The sequence below is a fragment of the Psittacula echo genome (assembly GCF_963264785.1).
Source record: "Psittacula echo genome assembly, chromosome: 3".
In the NCBI taxonomy this organism is placed as follows: domain Eukaryota; kingdom Metazoa; phylum Chordata; class Aves; order Psittaciformes; family Psittacidae; genus Psittacula; species Psittacula echo.
This window is the reverse complement of record NC_137736.1, coordinates 49,454,423-49,476,198: the sequence shown is the minus strand read 5'-3', so window position 1 is coordinate 49,476,198 and position 21,776 is coordinate 49,454,423.

Sequence of the window (21,776 nt, the reverse complement as noted above, 5' to 3'; positions counted from 1 at the left end):
TCCTTTCATGAACACCATCTGTTTGTGACCATTAAAATCCATTCTCTATGCTAAAGGGATGGGAATTCGGAGGGATGTGTTCAGCCACTGCCCAAACAGTACTGCCATTCCTAAGGGATCCATTACAGTCTTACACACCCAAGTATTTATGAGCCATAAACCGCCTAGCTAAAATGGCGATTCATCACCCCGTGCATGGGAGACGCTGACAATGACAGAGCATGTTGTAGCTGCAAAGGGAGCAGGGGAGGGTGCGCGGGTCGGAAGATTTTTTTTTTTGAGCCAGCAGTGTTATATAGAATCAGGTTTTTTCCCACTATGGCACCTCATTTCCAAGCCATTTGCTCCGACAGTTCTCACAGCCAATGTTAAATTAACAGATGTCTTGGAACTGGACCCTGAATGAGACAGCTACAAGGTCACCACTCCTTCACATCAGTGTCTGTTTTGTACTCAGCACTCACTTGGTGTTGAAGCAGAGCATCTTGCTGCTTTTCTTGGTGCAGTGCTGCCTTCAGGGCTGGTTGAGAGACAGGGTGTAGCTCCCACACTGTCGTGGCTGAGCACTCATTGCATCCTAGATGCAGTCACATGAATGAGATTCCTACAGACGGTTTTGCCTGTTATCTCCAAGGTAAATTGTATCCCCCCCATTACAAAAGTGATGTTGTTAGAAAACCAATTAGAGAAGCAGCACTGTCTCTGAAGAAGTCAGACAAGGCAGCAAATGTTTTTTTTCAGCTGAGATTTAATACGGAAGACAGATAAATTCAAGACTTTTGCTCCATATGGCAGGTGGAGCATGTCACATAGTTCTCACACCCACATGAGAAACTGCAGAAGGGAACAAAGAAAATAAAACACAAATGATGTTAAGAAAATATAAGTGCAAGGACTGTCTTGTATGAAAACTGGCTCTGAACACTTCTGCAGCTTTATGAACTGAACAGACTACAGTAAAATTTAGATGGAATTCAAATACCAACACCCAAAAAATCACAACCACTGCAGAAGCCATCTTATTTTTATACGTGCCAGCCTAATATTCTAGTACTGTGCATGCCCAGATAAGCAACCATCTTGGCTAAGCTTTGCTTCTCATCACCTACCGCCCTTTGGAGATTTACAAGTGAGGCTCCTGCTGCTTATATTCCCTGGGGAACACAAGCTGACAGGCATGCTCAGCAAACACCAGCACACACTGACAGCATTTTGTGAAGCAGAAGGCACCATAGGCACAGTTCTATTTTATTAAAGAGAAAATAAACGACTGGGAAAATTACAGACAAGATGGACCAGGAAATCTGAATTGTGGTCCCAGGCTGAATAACCACTGTTCCTTGAGTAAGGCATCATATGACAGACACACATAGACACTTGCAGCTGAAACTGTACTCCCCAGCCCCATTTCTTGCTCAGTGTTTTCACCAGTGGATTGCAGAGCCTGAATTACAAAGCGTGTTCCCACACATTCCTCCCCTCTGAACCTTCATCTGCTTTTTCCACAGTGGGACAACCTCAACAGTGTCCCCAGCATCACAGCAGCCGCCTGGGCATTCCCCCTCAGGCCCCAGCTCTCCCAATTTCCAGGTAAGTTCTCCCAGGCAAGTAAGGAGATGCTGTATAAAAACACCATTTCTGCTGGTTACTTTGAAAATAAGTGCATGATTTTATTACCTGCATCCAGTAGGATGACTTTACGGCCCTGCTGGGTCCTGTTTTAGGCTGAGCATCCTGTAAGTGACAAGTACCTACACTTAGCAGTGTCTATCAGCTAATATTCAGGCCCCTTCCCATTTAATGCCTGGTTCTGATTACCACCAGCAAGCACCGCCCCCGCTACCTGAACATGCAGTTTAAGTGCCCAATCCATACAGAGAAATCCCAGGCCCAAAACCAGAGGCCTGTGAGAATCACCCTTCTTCAGTCGTGTACTGGATCTGAGACCTTAGTTCCTTATGGTTGTAACTCCTTAAAGACAAATACTAGGATAACCTTTATCAGATTATTAGTGAGATGCCATTGAAATGGGAGTACTCTACATGCCAGGAAGAAGGAAACAAAGAAAGACAAAGCACACAAGACTCCTTCAGCAGACTAGAGGAAAAAAAACGTTTGCTGGCCTGCTGCAGTCAGTTTATATCTTTCAGTAAATACCACTTTGCCACACTCACAAGAAATGTGGATCAGAGAGCAGCTTATGCATTTTGTTTAAATTCTAGTACACAGAATTGTTGAAAAAGTCCTTAGAAATGTTCTGCCTATTCTTGGGTTATACCTCACAGACTAAGTAGCAACTGTAGACCTCTATAGTAGCTGAGTAGCTTTTTCATCTGTAATATATGAGATAAAAAAGCTGTATGTAAAGTAAAGTAAACAAAGTAGTAAAGAAGGGTGATGACTTCTTTGACTGCTCCAACTGCTGCAGGTTCTCTGTCCTTCTCTGCTGCATTAGGGAAATGAAGAGCAAATAGGACTGACACAGTTTGGTTCTTGCTCTAAAATTTCTCAGGTTCAGGTACTCAGAAGTTTGGGGGATTAACCCAGCTATTAATGAGGCCGTTGAGTTTAGGCAATCAGAAAAAAATATTACAGCGCATGCTAATCTTAAATGCCTTTCAAGGGCAGAGGGTAAATATATTGATAAAGGAGCCAGAAGTTAAAAAAATAACCTGCCACCTCACAAACCACGCGAACTATTTGCTTTCAGGGGCTTTGGCCAAAGATACAAACAAAAGCCTGAAGGAATTCACATCAGAAATTGTGTCTTTTCCTGGCACGCTCGGTACTGAGACACGCTGAAATTCTCCTACTCGGGGAAAGCAGTCGGCTTGCAAAGCTTGTGGGTTTCTTGTTCTTGGCTGGCTGACAGCGACCACGCCGAGAGGCGTAGGACGGCAGGCAGCGATGGCTGCTGAGCGCTCATCGCCGCGGCGGCTGCGGAGATGCCGCATCCCGGACAGAGCGAGCTGCCGCACATTGTCGGTCGCTGGAGTAAGCGGAAGCCCGAGTAGGTATACCCCTCTTTGGAGAACAGCCGGCACTCTGCGGAGTGTCTGCGGGATTCTACGCATTACTGATAAATAAAAGGGACGCCACTCACTGCAGAATGGCTTAACGTTCTCTTTATTGCATAGATGTGATTTCCCTTCGGTGGCAAGCTCCGCTTACCACCCTGCACGGACGCTTAGGTCTACATATGTATGAGCGCATAAGCCACTTGTGCACTCCTCTGCTAATTTAGCTGGGTGCCACTCCTCCCGAAACGTCCCCGGACGTGATACAGCTGCTGCTGGGGGAGACAAGACCAGTCCCTCCCCTCTCCCGAGAGGCACCGTTTCCTTTCTTTCCCTCCACGTCTCTCTCGCCGGAATGATGGAGACACGAAGTACGTCGCACCCCAGCTCATACAGACGCCGCTTGCCCGCAGGCGAGCACCCTCACTCGCGCTCCTCCCTCCCCGGGGCTGCCTCCCCACTCCCCGGCCTCAGGGGGGGTTCCTTTTGTCAAAGGCTCCCGGTGGTGCCCTGCCCACCCCCGCTGACCCGGCCCCACGTCCCGTTCGGAGCGGGAGGAGTGGAAGGGGTTAACCCCACCACCAGGGCCCTTCCCACACCATGCCGGAACACCGGGAAGGGAAGCTCCGGCGGCACCACGCCCTTGGGCGCCACCTGCTGGCCATCGGCGGTGGCGCTGGTCCCGCACAGGGCGGGGCCGGAGCAGGAAGAGGGGTTCGGCTCCCTCGATCGCGGCCCGCAGCCGTTCCTCACTTCCCGAGGCATTTCCGAGCGCTGGTGTGGGCTCCAGCCGCCGCTTCCTGCTGTCTCAGCAGGGTGGCAGCCTGAGCGCACCGGGAGCTGCCGGCCGACGGTAGTGGGGAGGGAGAGCGGAGCGCGGGCGGATTGTATCGGTCCTCTCATTGTGTAGGTCATCCCCAGTTTCTGTACCACAAGGTGATGGAGGACATGATGCCTCCGACAGGAAATACTATGAGGAAACCAATTTGTTTCCCCCGATTTACTGTGTGCTGCATCAGCTGTAAGTCTTATTGGGGAAGGAGAGCACCAGGTGGGGACAACAGGCTGTGTTCCTCACTGATACATGCCTACTGGAATCAGCTATGACAAATTTTACCCAGACGATTTTCATAGCTTTAAAGACAGGCAAGCTGACCCTTCCAGGAGGCTGTTGAAATGACAGGGGCTCCGGCCTGAGCTTCACAATGCAAGCGATCAGCAAAAGCTAGTTTTTCTTTCCAGATATTTTCTCTGGAGTCACGAAGAAACCCCAAGCAGAGAACCAAGATGCTGTGGAACATCACTCCTTTGCAAATAAAAACATCTCAAAAAAGCCTTGAGCTTCAGCTGAGAATCCAGGTTCCAAATATTCACTTCTTGCTTTGCAGTTTGTGCTGCAAACCATCCTACTCACTTTCAAAAAGCGGGAGCTGCCAACACTGCCTTACTGGGAAGAGCCCTTGGGCTGAGCACTGCATCCTGGTGCCACTTCAGCAGGAGACCAAGGAACTCCTGGGGCAACTCTCCCCAGCTGAGCAAACACAAGAACCATCTCTTGCTGAGGGGAAATGGGAAAATCAGGATAGCCTTTCCCATGCCGCTGCCTCACTGTATGCCTAGCCTCTGATAAGGACGAGTTACACACATACTTGCAGCTGAGTGTGAGAGCAGGGAAGCAATTTCTTGTGTGGCCACATATGACAAGGATGCAATTGAAGTCATCCCTTAAATTACACAGGCAGTATTATGTAGCTACACAATGCTGTGGATTCACTAAAGCAATCTGTCTTTTGTTTACATTGTATCCTCATTGTATCCTCCATGCTGTTCTCCTCTGGTTTTGCCCAATCCAAGGCCAACTTACATAAAGAATAGCAGCATCCTGGAGCTATTTACGCACCATTTCTTGGAGAGGGGATGATCATTATTTTTTGGGGCCCTCAGAAAAAATGCATGTTAGATGAGATAGAAACTGGTCATTTGGTAACAGACTGTTCTCCAAGGGAGACGTTTTCAAGCAAGTGTTGACTTGTGGGGTCAGTGAGAAGGTAGAATGGGTGGGAAGAAGGCTGACATGAATAAAATACACATAATGACAGGCTTGACTGAAGTTGAATAGTTTACTGGCTTTCTCATAAAATTTCTACTACTCCCTTTTTACAGTCCACATTGGAAAGGTGATATGAGGAGCCAATCACAAAAGGGATTCATGTCACTGGTTTCTCATCCTGACAAAAACAAAAAACAAAAACAAACAAACAAACAAAAACCCAAAAAACCAAACAAACAAAAACCTCCAACTCCCCCCCCCAAAAAAAAACCCAACAAAAAAAACAACAAACAAACAAAAGACAAAAAGGCTTATTTTAAGCCAACTCTAAGTTTTGAATCCAAAGGGGGGGGGGGAGCAGTCTTAAAAGTAACATCTTTGAAAAGGATGATGTTAAAGAGAAAACACACATTGCATTCTGAACGCTGACACAGGTATTTGGAATCTGAACAGTTTATGGCTGTTAAACTGGGCATTTACTGTTTGTGATACTCCATTTTCCCCTGTTTCCTTTTTGTGCTAACCTTATCCCTGCACTTGGGGCTCACGGCGTGACTCACACCCCTGCAAGGACACATTGCATTCATCCTCCTCTGTTCCTGGAAGGCACAGCTAGTGGCACTGCTCCTAAGCAGAGACAGCTGCCTGCTGCCAGGACAGAAACGAATGAGGGCGCTTGCACAGATGGGCTTCAGTCTCAGCCAGGAAGCATTACAGCCGAGAGGCAGCCAGAAACTGGCCTTAAACCCCTTCTCAGATGTGATTTGCCATTCGACTCACAGGCAGGTAGCTCGGAGCTCCAGGGCCTCTGGGCAGGCTTCGAAAGCAAGTAGAGGGGTGTCATGGTCCTCTGGGGTTTGCACAACGGTGTGAGTGTGGATTTTATGTTGCCATAACCTTTATAAGCCTGAAACACTGCAGAAAGAATCAGCCCAAGAACCTCTGAATAATTTGCATAGTAAATTGATAGATATTTGTGTTTCATTACTGTTCTGCCACTGTATTATTGATGTATTTCAGCCTCTGTGCTTCAATTTTCCCCACATTTATTGCTGCTCACCTTCTATTGCAAATCACATTTTTATAACATGTGTTTTAAGGATCAAACCAGGATTCCCAGTGTGGCAGTATTCTATTTTTCTCTTCTGTTAAACACTTAACACCATACCTAGTGCACATTTTGGCTAGGGTGGAGTCAGCACTGACATCCACTTTTTTTTCTTTTTTTGGCAGAATATTAGTTTTATCCATGTTAAGCTTCAGGATATAACTGATTTAAGTGTATGTTTTTCTAGAGCATGTGCTGCTGCAATATCCAGATGTTATGGGCAGTAACTAGGAATTAATTGGAACTAGTTATTGTAGAGTTTATAAAGAAATTAATTGAAGTAGTTAGCAATTAAAAGAATATATTAATACAATTTTGGAAGATACTTTTGCTTTTATTTTCAAGAAACAAGTAATAGCAAACACCAAAATAATCAGCCGTATTAGATCATCTTGGTTGTACCAAGACAGTAATTAAAACCCAATTATGTTCTTTGTTACACTGATGGGAATCTTGAAATTAAGCCACAAAATATTCAGCTGGTGTTTTGCCTGTTTTGCAGCACAAGTCACATAATCGTTCTTAGGCATAAGATTTTTTTTTGAAAACTGAAATTTTATTTTCTCTTTTAATGGTGAAGATGCATGGAGTGAAAAAGAAAGACAGATGGCTATTCTTGAACTAAAAAGGTTATCGAGCACCAAACACATTTTCACCAGATTCACATTTGTATTTTCTGGCTGAGAGGTAGAAGCAACTAAAATATATGATAAGCTACTGTTGTTCAGTGAAGCTTCTGTCAATACGAGTAGTGTCTATCTGATACTGTTAGTCTGTAATATGTGAAGATTATATACTCTGAGCCACTGTTCTGAAGATGAGTCACATTTCCAGAAGGTTGTTTTAAACTTAAACAAAAGCAAGGAAGTATAGCAGAGATCTGGCATCTATCTATGTAATTTTTGCTTTTCACAATACATTTTTAGTGAACTTTTTGTTCCATCAGAACTCTGTAAGGCTTTATTCCAATGTTCAAGCCTCCAGAAACATCTTTTCAAATCTTGGTATGTCCCAATCTAATTAATTTTATTATATTGTAGCCTTCAGAATTCAAGCAGCCCAACTAAATGGGGTATAACTAAATGGAATTTTTTGTGGGTCAAAAGGAAAAGCAAGATGTGTGATGTGTGTAGATGTGCTCTTATGCTTAAAGTGAAGATTAACAAAATTCATTCAGCAAATGCAATCGAAAGAGTGAACTTCAGGAGAAAAGCACCACTACATACGCATATGTTGTTCACTGAGTCAGAAACTGGGAGTAATGATACCAATATATACGTCTCAAAAATGTCTGCTGTGAACAATCTTTCCTTTCACTTTGCCTCTCAATTCCTGAAATTGCAACTCTATTTTGAATTGGAATATCTTCCAATGAAATGCCTCCTCTGAGCTCAGTATGACAATTCATGCTGTAAGGTACTGATTGCTGTGCCTAAAGAGAGGATCAAGTTAGGCTCATTAAAAGACCATAGGCTGAGATACAGTTCTCTCTCCAAACCCTCCTGTTTGCTGCCTTCACTTCCTTTCTGTCAAATAACTGTTCAGTGCATGCCCACCAAGTCCATTTTCACTGGAGGCCCAGGAGGCCAATTCACTGTCCAGGTTCCCCAGTCAGCCACTTGCGTTCTGTGTGATTCCAACCAAGTCACACTCAGATTCTTCAACACACGGAGGAATTTGTGCCATGTAGGAGTCAGGCACCTCACAGGGCTGGAGAATTTGAGCTGCAGAATCTCTGTGTTTCTGGTGTCTCCCTGTGCAACTAGGATTTGAAGACAAAAAACACCATCACGCATTCTCTGTTTTGTATGGAATCTGAACGAAAAAACTAGTATAAGAGTGAGATACTCAAATATTGTGGTGATGGAAATCTGAAGCAGTGTTAAAAACAAATACCTGAGCAAAAATTGTCTGTGTGGAAAAAAAAGTGTCAGTATAAAGGCACTTTCTATATAGCCTGGCAAGGATCCTGCCCCACTGGAGTCTAGTTATTAAAATAAAGGCGTAAGAGTGGACTGGGGCAAGCAAGAGCAAACGGTGTCTATCCTAAGTTCAAAGCTGCTTTTTCAGCTCAGCTTCTGCATTAGCAAAGTAGTAATCACTAGCTTTTCTTTGGAAGAAAACTGAGGTGTAGGTCAGAGTTTCTTTGCCCAGACCTACCGCTTGGGTTATTTTCCTAAGGTAATTGCCTCTTATAAGAACGGAAAATAAATGTGTAAAGGAAATAAAAAATGTTGATCTTTAGTAGCATATGTGAAGCTAGCATAAGCCTTTCTGCCTCACAGACCCACAGGGAGAAAAGCTCCATAATCTCTATGCAATAGATTTCTTTTTGCATATATAGAGGAACTCCACTTTCTTCATTGTTAGCTGCTTAGTGAGTTTATTCACTGGTCAAATAGGATTGAGTATGCCTTAGCATTAATTGGCTTGACTTACATATATGGATTTAATTGCTTTGAAAAGTACTTTTACTATCTGCTTGGTTTCCAGTCCACACTATCATAAACAGAAACAATTGAGTTGCACACTACTGATGCATTGCAAATTACAGCTACGTAATACAGGTTTTTACAAAGACCCCAAATCTGGAAACAGTGCAAGAAGGTAATTCATAGAATCGTAGGATAGTTTGGGTTGGAAGGGACTTTTAAAGCTCATCTAGTGTCCCCCACCTGCAATGAATAGGGACATCTTCTATTGGACCAGCTTGCTCAATAAATACTTTATTCTAGAAGAATCGCAAAGAAATAATTCATCATTAGAGGAGCAAATAGACTATAGTGTTTGCTGGCAAGTATCTTGATGGATGCCTGGAGACTTAGTTCTGATCTGTATATCCTGAAGCACCAGCCACCACTGCTCAGACCAGCCACAGTTAACTGACTTGGAGGGGAAACACTCAGGCAGGTCTCAGCTCATAATATAACATTCTTTTGGTAACGTTAACTTCCAGATGTTGCAACTGGGTATGAATTCTACCACATTAAACATGACCCAATGAATTAACCATCTCATTTAATATGAAAGGTTTTCTTTTATCGAAAAATAACTGGGGTCATTACCATGGTTATTGAGCACAAGATCCTACAGTCATACAAGTCATTGGTTACGGGTAGTCTGACTGAACTTGTATTGACCCCTACTTTCTATGTATGTTTCCCTTAATGAAGGAGAAATCAATTTAGAAGTGGGATTTTGTATGCATATGCAGCCTGTCAAACACATTGTCTGCACTCTTAAGGTGTGTTAACACTTCTAAAGAAAAAAACCAGGCTGAGCCCGCTCAAGCACTGGCCTTCACACTGCTTACCTGGCACCCTCCTCCTCTTACCTGGTTTGCACCTCCTCAACTACAGCCTCAACACAGCCTTGAGCAGTCTACTTTTGTTTTTTCTGGTAGCATAAAATATCTCAGAATGAAAGTCTTTCAGCATTACTCTGACAAGGGAGCAAAAATGCACCATCAGTCAACTGCTATCCATAGAAAACCTACAAAGGTTTATCTAAAAGCAAACACCTTGCGCTTTCAGAAGCAAAAGCCTGAATGAATAACTACAGTCTACAGTCTCAGTTGTGCCTTAAAGTGAGGGGGTTTGCCCCCCTAAGGACCCCTAGAAAAGAGAATTCCCCAATAAAAAGTTCATGCATCGAGACCACTCTGCTATCAGGTGTCCAGGACACTAAGCTGTTACCTCTGGGTTGTCAGCCTATATGGGCATTCATCCTACTTAGACAGTATGCTGTGCAGTTTATTAAAGGTCATCTTTCATCCCCTGCAGTCCTGTGGAAACTGTCACTTCTCCAGAGCTTTGCGAAGTGTGAATTCAAGCATGCAAACTCCTAACCGTACAGCAGGAACTTGTACCGATCCAATCCGGCTGCTGTTTCAAGGTCAGGCGGGGAGTTCACTGTTGTACTGTCAGTGACACCAGTAATCAGCAAACTCCTAAATAATATATTAATTCCAGTATAAAATAAAACTCACTTCAGTGACAGGAGACACCATGTGACTGCTTTACAATATTTGAATATATACCAGTACCATCAAGTATTGAAACACAAGAAAAGCCTTTGGAAATGGGATATGTAGGGGTCTTTACCAGCTCAATTTGTGCTGAGTTCAACAGCTCACAGTATAAGCTGTACCAGAAAGCAGAAGAGAAGCCCTTACCTCCTGTGTCACCTCCTGTGTCTTCCTGATGTATAACTGTATTTCCTCTCTCCCTAGACACAGACCCTCACATCTGCCTGCTGTACACACCCTTTGTGTAGAGAAAAGTAGTTGTGCTGGTTAATTTTGCTATAGCTTGGTAACAGACACATTTAGCATGGTAGCAACACCTTTACGCAGTTCACTATTACCTCTCTCCAAATCCTCTTTTATGATGAGGATTTATTTATTCTCTGCTTGAACATGTTTACTCAACAAGCAATAATGATTCTGAGCTGCCAACCGTCCATGTTATTTGTGACACTTTCACAGGAACTGCAATTTCCTTTCATGAAAAGGAAGAGCTCTGGCAGCATAGCTCAGAGAGGGAGATCATATTCTGCAAGACAGCTGCCCTATTTTGTGAATATATTTCAGAGTTCAGGTTTTGTGGGTTTTTTTTCTCTCCAAGAAATTCTCAAAGTTTTCAATAAAAAAAAAAGACAATGATAAATTTGTAGTACAGTCCTGGAATAGACACAAGCTTTGTATTCATGGTATAGAGCAGGGATATAAAGAATCAGTGTTTAGTCCTGAAAAAGAGACTTTGTATGCTGCCTTTTCTCCTCCCCTCCAGTTGTCTTTACAGTCTCATCTTTAGATCCTTCACATAGGATACAGGAGAGTCATGTTCAGCAATTTGCTCCAATATGCATTTAAATTATTTAAACTTGAAAAGCTCCAACAGGAGCAGTAAAAGAAACCTGACACACCAAATAAAAATAGTATCTTTGTGGTCAAAGTAACTTTCAAACTTGCAGACTGTGTCAGAGCAAGTGTTGAATATGGGGCTTACACCAAGCAAATGTAGTATTTGCCATATCAGTGACTTTTCTGAAATGTGCCTGAGTCCCTTGCTCCTACCTGGATATTCCAGCAGGAAGGAAAGAACTCTTCCTGCCTAAACTGGAAAAACATATGGCCTGTTCGCTTCTTTTGAGGTACGGCCCATTTTCAATTTTTTTAAGAGACGCCCTGGATCCTACCACCACCTCTTTGCACACTTGCTGCTACACATTGCACAGCTAGAGGGAAACCCTATTTCTCAAGAATTCTGTTGGTTTCTATATTTTGTTTCTGTTGTTGTTGTTGTTGTTGTTCTCATATTCATTTTCTCCTTATCCCAGATGGAGCCAGCTTCTCCATTCTCTCTCCATCCATAAGAAGAGCTTAGCTCCTGGGACATTTAACCCCTTCAGCTTTTTGCTCCTGTTCCTGCAGCCATACAGCAGCAGCCATGGTGCAGTCATTGGTATGGGAGGTGTTCTGATGAAAACAAGAATAATTTTTCTCATTCTCTTGCTAGTAGAATTTTAACTTTTCTCAGTTGCTTTAAGGTTGTGAAGTAGCATTTTAAAAGAGCATCTCAATCCACTGTTTGGCATTGCAAGTTTCATACATGGACCATCTGCCTCTTGTTTATCCTCTTGTCTCATGGACGTTCTCTTTCATTCTCACCTCATATTAAATTTCTGGCTGAAGATATGCTAAACAGTTGGTCCAAACATCAGAGCCACCTGATGTCTGTTTGCAGAAAACAAAGCTAAGCAACTGACAAGTCAAGGACCAGACCTTTTTGTTGTTACGTGCACTTCTGAGCAGTTACTGACACCAGTGTTGCCAAAAGCTCTGGACATAATGCTTTATGAAAGTAATGACTCACTAATCCAAGTAAACATCTAATTACTAAGCACTCTTGAGCTTTACAGCTATTATATTCTCATCAGTTTTAAGGGCTGTATACAAACCATTACTTATTCATATCCTATAGATAACAACATTCTACATCATCCACAGAAAATAGAGGTAATTTTGTATCTTAGATGATACTGTATCTATACTCCCAGTGTGCATACATATGCCTATCTACAGCTTTCTGGTGTTTCTCTCAATGCAAGTACAAATGCATGCATACATGGTATAGAAAGAGAGGCCTTGGGAAAGTATTTGCTCATAGCTGCTTTAAACACACCATAAATTTATATGCAATAATTGAAAAATGTTCAGAAGTTCCTAATGAGATAATATATAGAATACACAGAAGAATAGGAGACTAGCACTTAATTTTAGTCCTAGCTCTGACTGCTCTGACAAAGTATTGCCTGCCTGCACAGCAGGTACTTCAACTGTAGAGCTGAGAGTACACTGGGTAAGACTCTTCAGGACTAAGTTATTTTGTATGGGTCAAAGTTAACATCAGCATGAGAACATGAGCCGAATAGCTATCTTAGTTTACTAAATTAAATAGCTATTGCCACCTACTGGCTGTATTGCAATATTAATATGACAAACATGATTTCAAATGTACAAGATCAACTACCTGTGTGCTCTCCATATGAAAATTATCTACACTAATGATAGAGTAATTAATAGTTTCTCCCTTTTTCAGTGAGGAAATTATACTTAATAGTGCTTTCTCTTACAAGGTAATATTACAAGATATTACAAGGTATACCAATAAAGCAGTTTTGTACGTTTAGAGATTCCATCATGTGGCAATACTCAGCAGTGCTAGAGACTATTCATAAAGTAATTAATGTCCTGGGCTGCCTGTACCCACCTCTTTCCTAAGACAAACAAGATGTCTGAGGCAGGAGGATGTATTCTCAGCCTGTTTGACTAAAGCAGGACAGATCCCAATCACTGGCTGGCTGTAGGTCCTAGAAATATCACTGTATTTAAGCAAGGCTGTGGTTATGGTCTAGCTGAAGAACGGGCATGAATTAATAAATATATTGCATAATTTCTGCTGTTAGCAATCAATGAATTAACTTCACTCAAAGCACTTCTAATTATCCTACATCTATGCATTATCAAAGCAGACTGTCCTCTGAAGAAGGAATTCCATGATATAAGCACAGTTAATCATGTCTGCAATAGTATTTTTCCAAGAAAATCCAAAGCAGTTGGAACAACAGGTAATTCAAGGAATTTTGGTAAATTACAGAGAGAAGTTGCTTTTAATTCTGGTCCAACCCCAGCTTTGCCAAAAAAAAAAGTCCATGAACAACACAGGATGAAGAAGTTAATCTTCATTAGCAGCAGCTCAAAATTTGATCTGCTGCCTTCCTCCAGCTGATTGATTATTGCTATATTGTCTAATGAATGTTACTCTACCAATTCAGCCAGTAAAGTGCTTTTTCAAAGCTTCAATGCAAAGTCCATTTTTAAAAGAAAAAAGGTATACATGTGGTTTGCCCAAATTTGTACCAAAACAGGTCAGAAAGTGCTCATCCAACCTGCACCAACTGTATGGGTAAAGACAGCAGCTTTTGACTGATTAATGGTGATGAGCGGTTGGGGAGAGTATTTTCTTAGCTAAGTCTAACCAGAATCTTGAAAAGAAACTTCCTAAATTAGAACCTATTACGTAGTATTGTGAGGCAATTTTACCATTTGGCTTAGTCTGCAGTAAACTGAAATGACTCCACTCAAGAATGAAATTATCCACAGAGGAGTTTAAAATACAGTAATTTAGGTGTATGGACTGTACATGTTCAGCTGTTTCCTTACATTTCTAGATTGTTCCTCTGCAGACCTGCCCTCACGTTTCATATGTGAGTATGTCTTCAGATTTCATTAGTATCAAGCACAATGCAATCAAGGAGAAGTACGCATCCAGCAGAAACCTGTATTAGAAAATTACATAAATGCTCTGCAAAAATTGGCAGCAGCAGTCAGCATTTGAAGTGGAACACACACCGGTCTCAAGCAGTCTCAAACAAACAGCTACTTGACTTTCATAAACAGAAAACTGCTTGGTCCTTTCCACCAATTGTTGGGATTTACCTTGAGGGTTTCCACTGACCACGGAAACTGTACTCTTAGTTTAAGAGACCTCTGAAGCCATTCTACAGACAACACCTGGGGAACATGCAGCTGATGTTAGTTTATTTTAGAAAGCATCTGTAAAAGTGCCTATGAAGGATAAGCTGTCATGGGTCCTTAAACACTATTAGGTATTAGATCATCTCCTGTGAGCATACTGAAGTACTGTGGTAATATGTAATTACTGTAGCCTCACAGTTTGTCTCTACCAAGAAAAGTTAGGGTTCAGGAATGAACATGGCCATAGTTCTGCTACAGCATTAAGTTTGGCAAGCAAAGATGCAGCAGCATCCAAAATACTTTCTTTATGATGCCAAAATGACTATTATTTTTTTATCCTGGGGGACTATACTACAGGCTCGTTTTAATCTGGCTATGATGTACTGCTGTTTTAATCTGTCCCTGTGCTCTCCTCCCCTTTTCAGACCTAACGTTTCAGAGCTATGAAAGTTACTTGCCATAGGCAACTAAAGTTGCAGATATTTGGCAGCTGGGAAGAAGTTTAACACGATGCACAGCATGGCAAAATCCAGTGTTTAAAATACGATGAGGACAAAGTGTTATCTTTCGCTCAAGTGTAACCACCCTGAAAAGAGAGGTGGTGAGGGAGACAGCCGTTGTTTGCTGGAACCACCATGAAAACTAATATGGGAGCGACCATGGGATGGCAGTCTTGGTTCGTGCAAGTATAGCTTGAAAACCATATCACGTAAAGACTTGCATAGCCACGGAATAAGCACACCCAGTCAATTGCTCTTCATCCAAATCTGTTGCAAGTTAATCAGTTCCTTTTCCCTCAGCTAGGCATGGTGTTAGTAATGCTACCAAGACCTACAGGCTGAGAAGTCTAATGTTAATCCACCATACAACAGGGAGGCCTTTTAAAGAAAAATCTTATTAAAGACTTCAGATGCATGCTGAAAATACAAGTATTCAAAGATAACTTAATAAAATGAAATGGTTTAAGGTACATCCGGTGGAATAATAATAATGGTACTTTAAAAAAATAATCAATTTTATATTCAGATTCTCTATACTCTTTAAATTCAAATTAGTACACTATTTGCTATTTCAGGTTCATTAAGTCTTTTCTTAGGCATCAGATTAAACTCCAGGGCAGCTACTGCAGAACAGGTACAATCGTAACTATTTTACCAGGCAGAGAAACTGAGATGTAGTATTAGAAATGGCAAAAGAATAAAGGAAGATAATTTTTGTTTTAATTCAAAATCTTGTCACACAACCATGGTGATAGCCTTGTAGTTCCCAGTGCACAAATCTGATTTGGATCAGTTTAATAAGACAGGAGCTGAATTGTCTTCAGGTAAGTCACAGACAATCTGAGGACTCTATGCAAAAGCAGGAGGTCTGGCAAACATGAATCACATCAGGAAAACCACAAACACATAAGAAACACACAAAGCACCTTAAAAATATTCCAAGTTGCAGCTCTACATTCCAAAACAGTACTAAGTCCACCTTTAAACCTATTTGAGTTAAAATTCACCTTGTGAAAGAACAGCAGACATCAGAATAAGAAATTACAACCTATAACTGTGTGGGGGCAAGTCATCACATTAACATAGAGCACTACAGTACGAACAGTGAAAAATGCTTCATGACATGCTCTGAACTCACTGACTTGCAAGGATGCATTTCAGACTTGCTTGATTGTTTACCAGTGTGTATCTGCTAGGAGATGTGCACATAGAGGCACATAAAATTAGCTAAAGCTCTAACAGATTTAAAGCCCCAAACTTTACTTATTTTGTGTCTTTTAAGCCACTTGGAATTTCCCTCAGCCTTCTCTGAAAATTAAAGCAGGTTAAAACAAACACTTTCAATACATCCAGCCCCTAAATTTCCTCAAAGGGGACTTCCAACCAATAGATCAAGCATAAAAGCCCAGAGAATAGCCAGAGGTGTTTCTCTGAGAGCTCTTGGATACTACATGCTGCTGATGCTGCATTCAGATTTTCAGATCTGCATCTCTGAGAAATGCTCCTGAAGTGTGGATGCAGCTAATCCCATCAGTTGACAAGTTTTACTTATAACATCCTACAGTTAGAGATTGTGTTGAAAACACCTTAATGTTCTGCTTCCCTATGCTTGCTCAAGCAAAGAGTAACACAGACCACTTTCTGTCACCATATAACTCTGCTTAATCACACTATAGGTAAAATGTTTTGACATTTCAAAATCATTAAGTAGGAACTTGGAAAAATGATGATTTTCAAAAATATAACTGTTTTCAAAATGTATGGTGACACACGAAAAATACTCCATCGCAATTCTGAGCAAAATGATAATCTTAACAGATCATCTTTGCCATTTAAGGCAATCAACTGTGCCTCAGCTGAGGTATTATTACTGTAATTCAGAAAGCAAACAAGATCAAAAATTAGGAACTGTGAAATACAATTTTTTTTCCTGCAGTTGCATTTTCATTATCACTTTATCAAACAGTAGAGAGATTGAACTAGAGGAGATAATCATTTTGGCGTATACTTATTGAGTGTTTCCTAATGATGAGCACCTACCTCTGCATCCTAGGCAGGAGAGTGAGTCAAACTGGATGAGTTGGTTATTAATGTATAGATTTCATTTTCTCATGTCCGTAGAAAGCAAAGGTGCTTTTTTTGTAAGAGCAGAGGTCATCACTTCTGTTCCTGTTATTCCATTGCTAATGCTTAAGAAATCTCTGAAAACAAGTAAACAAGTAGTTGACAAAGTATTTGTTGGCTCCAACACTGTCTGCAAGACTTTAAGGTGAAGGACAAAAATTGTGGCTGTAAATACCTTTTCCTATAGCTCAGCAAAGAGCTACTCTCTGAACAAGAATTATCTATTACACTGAGATCTTTACAAGGGATCTTGTGCCCAAAAACTTTTCCAGTTATACCAAGTAGTGTAGAAAAAGATATTATCTCTAACTACAAATATTATCCGACGCGCTTCCTCAAAACACCATGCTGTAGTAAAATACTGCGACTACATATTTCATTTGGCATTTGTTGATGATTATATTCAAACAGCTACTACATCATTGTTATGCAATTCAGTCAGCTGAATAGCTCAACCTTCACAATACCTTCCTAGGCAGAAACAAAAACTGGCATCACAGTCTTCTCCTATGGCAGTGCTCAACTGAACTGCTAAATCACCACTCTTCGCATAACTTCTACCCAGCAAGGGAATAGTATTCATCCTATTGCCTTTTTAGAATTCATTTTTCACCTGACAACCGGCTGGCGGCTGCCCAGACTTTCAGAGTTCGATTTCATAAGCAAGTGCAAGAAGATTCCCTAATCTAATTCCTTGAAGCTCTATGTAATACAGATGGCCACTGACAAGCAAATTAAAGGCTCCTTTCTTATGAAGGAACTGGAAAAGAAGGGAAAGGAGCAAAAGAGAAAGTTACAACTAATGTGAGACAAAGACAGTTGTCTGATGCTCAGCACTAAGCAGCATTAGCATCAAACACAGAAATGCACATGCTGTTGCGTTCCATGACATGTCCTGTGTGCATGGGGAAGAAGAAATAGCTCTGGAAATATTCAGAAAGGCTCAGTACAGCTTAGGCAGGTTAGTATCCTTTGTTTCCAGCTATGGCAGAGGTTTTCAGCGTATGGTCTGTGGAGCACAGATGCTCTGTGAAATGCTTGAAATAGATCTGCAAACATACCTGTGAACAGTGAAGCTAATGTTAGGAGGCTGCAGCTTATACTCATGACTGAACTTCCACGGGGGAAATAAACAGGTTCGTCGAGCTAGTGAAAGTCTGCAAAGCAGGCTTCACTGTTGGGGAGAGGCTCTCACAGGGCACTGGGCAGCTAACAGAGTTGAGCAACTGATTAGGAGTAACCTGGCTGTTACCCTTGCCTGTAAACAGAACCCAAAGAGACCATCCTCCCTGGATCAAAGCTAGTATTTGTGAATATCCATTAGAAGACTCAGCATTTAAATTTTTTGTTATGTTTACAGTCCTTGTAAAAGGAGTATTAGTAAGCAAATTAGTGAATGCAATGATACAGATCTGTTACTGCTCAGCCCTCATCACTGTCCTGCTCCTCTCTATTATTTCTCAGTATCTACCAATTAGCAGTGCTTCTTTATTTTCCTCAGGTTTGTTGTGGAAGATAGATGTGTCTGAATAAGACTGTTGTAATAACTGGAGGTATAGTACTATCCCAAATTTATGTTATCACAGCCTATTGTTATGAAATGTGTCATAATACACAATACAAAGATGTCACAGATTCTTCAACAGAGATAGTCCACAATCAAGCAAGAGGGGAAGATACTTCACTGGTTTACTGCATTCTAAACAGATGAGAACTGATGATAAAGGAACATGGGAGCCAGTTTTGTGACTGCAAAAAGGCAGAACATAACATCTCTTGTGTCTGATCACAGAAATCACTTGAATTTAGGTGGCAGAAATCTAAATCAGAGTATCGTACACTATCAACTTATTGCATACCATAAACACATCAATTCTTATGAAGACGAGCAACTCTGCATTTGCTGTGTGGAGTCAAGAACATGCACAGAAGCTTGTGCCTCTTATCCATTCATGCCCTAACTTGCTTTGTGCTTACCTCTACTCCCTGTAGATTCATCTATCTATATAGTCATACCATTACTACAAAAATGGTACAGTTTTATTACTGCTGACTTTGCATTCTATGCAAGACTCCTCTGAGCAGGCTGCTCAGTGTTAATGGATAAATGGACTCACAGTATAAATGTAGGCTTAAAATATGTCTTCAAAAAGCTGTGGGTAATGAAGAAAAAAGGAATCTAACCTGAATATATCATGACAGGCTTCATGCATCAATTTCAATTTCCCATATCAGATAATGTTGCACCTGGATGTTTGATGTTGTCAAGGATGATTTAAATTAAAGTGTGCTGCTTATCTGTTAACACAAACCCTCACATTCCATCACTCTTCAGTGCAAAGATCATATCTTTGACTTCTGTAAAGTGCCTGAAAGAGAGCCCTAAAAAGCCATGAGCCATGAAACATATATTATCTCCAGAAATTATATGGTATATGAAGTGAACTAACATTGAGTATATAAGGAAAAATTATTTGAGCAAAAGATAGCAAAAGAAAATCCAAATATGATCATTCCTTTTTTTCCACAAGTTCAACCCACAAAATGAAGATACATTTCAGCTAAGCTGATGTCATATTCATACCATAGGAAAAAAATTTCAGTGTAAGAAAGTGAGAAATGCCATTTTCAGTCATTATTCCACCCTGCCCTGTGCCTGCTGCCCCTTGCCTGATGGGGCTGTGCTCTGCCAAGATCCCAGAGCCCTGCTTGGCCCATGCACAGCTGCGGCCATGGCACTACTACCAAGTTTGCTCTGAGAAGCTGTGGCTGCCCCATGCCCGGCAATGTTCATGGCCAGGTTGGACAGGGCTTTGAGCAACCCGGTCTCCTAGAAGGTGTCCCTGCCCATAGCACTGGGGTTGGAACTAGATGACCTTGAAGGTCCTTTCCCACTCAAACCGTTCTGTGATTCCATTTGTGGTTATATTAAAAACCCAAATCCATATTCCGTTAACCTATGATGAAGGCTTTTGCTGGCTATAAAAAAAAAAAAAAAAAAAAAAAAGAAAAAGAAAGAAAGAAAACAACAACAAAAAATAATCTGCTTTAACCTGGAGATACTAATTATTAAAAACTCTTCTTTAATGTGCTTAAAGCATGATGTCTCTGGAGACTCAAAAAAGCATCACTCTAAATATGAATTGCTTTTTCACACTTGCTGTATTTGAGAATCCTAAAAGCATAATCCTTATATTAAAAGACCTAGTCTACCCCAGAAATCTCATGCTTGAGGCCAAAAAGCTGTTTAAGAATTCATGGAGCATGATATGAAGGTTAGCATATTTAAAAAGTTAAAAACATTATGAGATGGCCATAGCAGATGCCATCAAAAGCAGAGTAGGACAAGCTGTGTATAGTAATGTTTGAACATACACTTTCCATCCAGAAACCAGTTACGATTTGTAGAAAATCCATAACAGCGTGTTCTAAAAAAGATTAATCATACCAGTACTTTGTATCCCACTGTATCCCACACTATTATTTTGCAGTCTTATAACAACAAATTGTCACCAGCACCTTCAGAACTTGCAATGCTGGACCTTCACAAGGAAACACAAGCAATGCTGATGTTCTCCCTCAAGCAAAGAATTCAACCAGAAGAATACCAGATCCCTCTTGACTCTCAAAAAAGCTACTGGCATTCCGAAAGGCAGCTTCTTAAGCAAACAAAGAACAGACAGACATGAAGTAAGATAGTGGCATACCAGGAGGAATGCTTTCTGGCTTTTCATGTTTTTCATATAATGTATTATCTACATTAGAGAACTTTGTAAAAATAAGGTGAAATAAAAGAGACTGAAGTGTATAAATACATGTTATGCAATGCATCTAAAAATATATTTTAGGATATTTTGTGTTAAGGACATCCTCCTTAAGCATATGACCTATAATCATATTCCAAAATGCACTTCGGTAGTCAGTAGGAGGAAAGTGCATGAAGTGGGAGGAAAGGATTTTGCCACACTAGCAATGAGTTAAAAAAAAAATTCATGGATACTTTACTGGCTCATGCAGCTTTTGGTGATATCAAGAGCAGAAAATAAGAGAGACCACCCAGTCACTCCTGCAAACTTCCTAATTTTCCTGCTTGTTGGTCTTTTTCTTAATTTACATGAAATTTACTTCTTTAGGAAAGGCTACAGAAAGAATACGAAGCCATTAGTATCCTGATGACCCACACTGCTCAGGGACTCCATTCTGCAGCCACCTGACAGGATGAGGACTGATGGCTACAGCCAAGTCACAGGAGAGGTCATCATGCATTCACATGATCCCCCCAAAATCTACACTTCTGTGCTTCTTGAGATAACTTTTCCATGAGACTTAGATGAATTCCAGAATCTCAGGCAATAGCAGTCTCCTAATCAGGACTGCGATTATCTGGGAGGAAAATGAAAGGTATTTTCCACTTCCTACAGTTACCTTAAAGCAAATGACTGCTTTCAGTAGCAGACTGTCACAACACAAGACCTCTGCTCAACACCTCAGTAGGGCAGTCTGAATGACACATAGTACAGAGGCAAAGAGCAAATAGTGAATTCTACTCCTGCCTCTAATCAGGAAACGTGTGGATAGAGAGACCGAGCACAGGACGATGGCACGGGGAATATGGTGAATTTGGGAGTGAAGTAATAAAACAAAATCTCTCACATGACTGCTGTTAGCAAAAAGAGAACAGGAAGGAGCAGGTAGTGAGGAAGATCAGAGACACTAGGTATATTACATAGTGCACCATCCTTTACACAGACAGAAATGGGATGTTGCTGATGGGAACCTCATGTAGTGTGATGGTGAAGGCACAAGCAGAGAAGGCTCTAAGCAAGCCAAGAAGCATGAATACATTTTGCTTTATGCAAGACAGAGGAAGACTCTAGCTGAAGTTATGTTGCCATGGAAGCACAGGAAAAAACAGAGGAAAGGATCCCTCTTATAT